The sequence below is a fragment of the Oncorhynchus nerka genome, linkage group LG17, assembly GCF_034236695.1.
Source record: "Oncorhynchus nerka isolate Pitt River linkage group LG17, Oner_Uvic_2.0, whole genome shotgun sequence".
Lineage (NCBI taxonomy): Eukaryota > Metazoa > Chordata > Actinopteri > Salmoniformes > Salmonidae > Oncorhynchus > Oncorhynchus nerka.
Window position 1 is genome coordinate 6,963,177 of NC_088412.1, and position 4,268 is coordinate 6,967,444.

The 4,268-nt window shown below is 41.6% G+C and overlaps 1 protein-coding gene across 1 annotated transcript in view; it reads left to right on the forward strand.

Moving 5' to 3' along the window:
• The window catches only part of LOC115123527 (zinc-binding protein A33-like), a 17,449-nt gene extending 16,810 nt beyond the window's left edge, over nt 1-639 (forward strand). Inside the window, exon 6 of the mRNA XM_065002876.1 lies at nt 1-639. This exon is cut by the window's left edge and continues 1,171 nt beyond it. The gene's annotated coding sequence lies outside the window, so the exon portion shown is untranslated.
• The last annotated feature ends 3,629 nt before the right edge of the window (nt 640-4,268 follow it).

The window sequence follows — 4,268 nt, forward strand, 5'->3', positions numbered from 1 at the left end:
TACTTATACCCTTATATGGTGTACTTATAGAAGATACCCTTATATGGTGTACTTATAGAAGATACCCTTATATGGTGTACCTATAGAAGATACCGACGAACAGGTTGAACTAATTTAGCAGTAATCGATTTAAATAAAACTATCTATTGTATTTAAAAAGGTCAATAATCCTCTTTCTCTTTGGGTTTGGTCTTCTTCTACTCTTTGGGTTTGGTCTTCTTCTACTTGTCCATTTCTTTGAGTTTGGAGTCCAGCTTCCTGTGTAGATGGGCCTCGTTGTTAGGATCTACAGACTTGTCCTTGTGTCCACCACCAGTAGATGGGCCTTGTTGTTAGGGTCTACAGACTTGTCCTTGTGTCCACCACCAGTAGATGGGCCTTGTTGTTAGGGTCTACAGACTTGTCCTTGTGTCCACCACCAGTAGATGGGCCTTGTTGTTAGGGTCTACAGACTTGTCCTTGTGTCCACCACCAGTAGATGGGCCTCGTTGTTAGGGTCTACAGACTTGTCCTTGTGTCCACCACCAGTAGATGGGCCTCGTTGTTAGGGTCTACAGACTTGTCCTTGTGTCCACCACCAGTAGATGGGCCTCGTTGTTAGGGTCTACAGACTTGTCCTTGTGTCCACCACCAGTAGATGGGCCTTGTTGTTAGGTCTACAGACTTGTCCTTGTGTCCACCACCAGTAGATGGGCCTTGTTGTTAGGGTCTACAGACTTGTCCTTGTGTCCACCACCAGTAGATGGGCCTTGTTGTTAGGGTCTACAGACTTGTCCTTGTGTCCACCACCAGTAGATGGGCCTTGTTGTTAGGGTCTACAGACTTGTCCTTGTGTCCACCACCAGTAGATGGGCCTTGTTGTTAGGGTCTACAGACTTGTCCTTGTGTCCACCACCAGTAGATGGGCCTTGTTGTTAGGGTCTACAGACTTGTCCTTGTGTCCACCACCAGTAGATGGGCCTTGTTGTTAGGGTCTACAGACTTGTCCTTGTGTCCACCACCAGTAGATGGGCCTTGTTGTTAGGGTCTACAGACTTGTCCTTGTGTCCACCACCAGTAGATGGGCCTTGTTGTTAGGGTCTACAGACTTGTCCTTGTGTCCACCACCAGCATACAGAACCACTTCTTTCCTGATCCTCATCCTGGCATTGGCCCTGGCTTGGTCTCCACACTCATGGACCTGGAGGAGATACAACACAGTTACATAGAGGAGTTATAACACACAGAGGAGTTATAACACAGTAACACAGTTACACAGAGGAGTTATAACACAGTTACATAGAGGAGTTATAACACAGTTACACAGAGGAGTTATAACACAGTTACACAGAGGAGTTATAACACAGTTACACAGAGGAGTTATAACACAGTTACACAGAGGAGTTATAACACAGTTACACAGAGGAGTTATAACACAGTTACACAGAGTTATAACACAGTTACACAGAGGAGTTATAACACAGTTACATAGGAGTTAACACAGTTACACAGTGGAGTTACAACACAGTTACACAGAGGAGTTATAACACAGTTACACAGTTACACAGAGGAGTTATAACACAGTTACACAGTTACACAGAGGAGTTATAACACAGTTACACAGTTACACAGAGGAGTTATAACACAGTTACACAGTTACACAGAGGAGTTATAACACAGTTACACAGAGGAGTTATAACACAGTTACACAGAGGAGTTATAACACAGTTACACAGAGGAGTTATAACACAGTTACACAGAGGAGTTATAACACAGTTACATAGAGGAGTTATAACACAGTTACACAGAGGAGTTATAACACAGTTACACAGAGGAGTTATAACACAGTTACACAGAGGAGTTATAACACAGTTACACAGAGGAGTTATAACACAGTTACACAGAGGAGTTATAACACAGTTACATAGAGGAGTTATAACACAGTGACACAGAGGAGTTATAACACAGTTACACAGAGTTATAACACAGTTACACAGAGGAGTTATAACACAGTTACACAGAGGAGTTATAACACAGTTACACAGAGGAGTTATAACACAGTGACACAGAGGAGTTATAACACAGTTACATAGAGGAGTTATAACACAGTGACACAGAGGAGTTATAACACAGTTACACAGAGTTATAACACAGTTACACAGAGTTATAACACAGTTACACAGAGGAGTTATAACACAGTGACACAGAGGAGTTATAACACAGTTACACAGAGGAGTTATAACACAGTGACACAGAGGAGTTATAACACAGTTACATAGAGGAGTTATAACACAGTTACACAGAGGAGTTATAACACAGTTACACAGAGGAGTTATAACACAGTTACACAGAGGAGTTATAACACAGTTACACAGTTACACAGAGAGAGTTATAACACAGTTACACAGAGGAGTTATAACACAGTTACACAGAGGAGTTATAACACAGTTACACAGTTACACAGAGTTATAACACAGTTACACAGTTACACAGAGTTATAACACAGTTACACAGAGGAGTTATAACACAGTTACACAGAGTTATACCACAGTTACACAGTTACATAGATGAGTTATAACACAGTTACATAGAGGAGTTATAACACAGTTACACAGAGGAGTTATAACACAGTTACACAGTTAGGAGTTATAACACAGTGACACAGTTACACAGAGTTATAACACAGTTACATAGAGGAGTTATAACACAGTTACACAGAGTTATACCACAGTTACATAGAGTTATAACAGTTACATAGAGGAGTTATAACACAGTTACACAGTTACACAGAGTTATAACACAGTTACACAGTTACATAGAGGAGTTATAACACAGTTACACAGAGTTATAACAGTTACATAGAGGAGTTATAACACAGTTACACAGAGTTATAACACAGTTACACAGAGGAGTTATAACACAGTTACATAGAGGAGTTATAACACAGTTACACGGAGTTATAACACAGTTACACAGAGTTATAACACAGTTACATAGAGGAGTTATAACACAGTTACACAGAGTTATAACACAGTTACACAGAGGAGTTATAACACAGTTACATAGAGGAGTTATAACACAGTTACACAGAGTTATAACACAGTTACACAGAGGAGTTATAACACAGTTACACAGAGAGTTATAACACAGTTACACAGAGGAGTTATAACACAGTTACACAGAGGAGTTACAGAGGAGTTATAAACACAGTTACACAGTTACACAGAGGAGTTATAACACAGTTACACAGTTACACAGAGGAGTTATAACAGTTACACAGAGTTATAACACAGTTACACAGAGGAGTTATAACACAGTTACACAGAGTTATAACACAGTTACACAGAGGAGTTATAACACAGTTACACAGAGGAGTTATAACACAGTTACATAGAGGAGTTATAACACAGTTACATAGAGGAGTTATAACACAGTTACACAGAGTTATAACACAGTGACACAGTTACACAGAGGAGTTATAACACAGTTACACAGAGGAGTTATAACACAGTTACACAGAGGAGTTATAACACAGTTACACAGAGGAGTTACAAAAGAGTTAACAAGTTTAACAAGTTTAAAGGTCTTACTCACACCGGCTGCGGAGAGCATGATTACACATTCGTCTGGAACAACTGGTGCTCTCACGCATGGTTCAGTGTTGCTTGCCTCGAAGCGAGCATAGACAACATTTAGCTCTTCTGGTAGGCTTGCATCACTGGGCATCTCTCGGCTGGGTTTCCCTTTCTAATCCGTGATAACAGAGTCAATGTGGAGGCTATATACAGGGTGTTACGGTACAGAGTCAATGTGGAGGCTATATACAGGACGTTACGGTACAGAGTCAATGTGGAGGCTATATACAGGGGGTACCGGTACAGAGTCAATGTGGAGGCTGTATACAGGGGGTTCCAATTTGTAAGTCGCTCTGGATAAGAGCGTCTGCTAAATGACTTAAATGTAAATGTAAATGTACAGAGTCAATGTGGAGGCTATATACAGGGGGTACCGGTACAGAGTCAATGTGGAGACTATATACAGGGGGTACCGGTACAGAGTCAATGTGGAGGCTATATACAGGGGGTACCGGTACAGAGTCAATGTGGAGGCTGTATACAGGGGGTACCGGTACAGAGTCAATGTGGAGGCTATATACAGGGGGTACCGGTACAGAGTCAATGTGGAGGCTGTATACAGGGGGGTACCGGTACAGAGTCAATGTGGAGGCTGTATACAGGGGGTACCAGTACAGAGTCAATGTGGAGGCTGTATACAGGGGGTACCGGTAC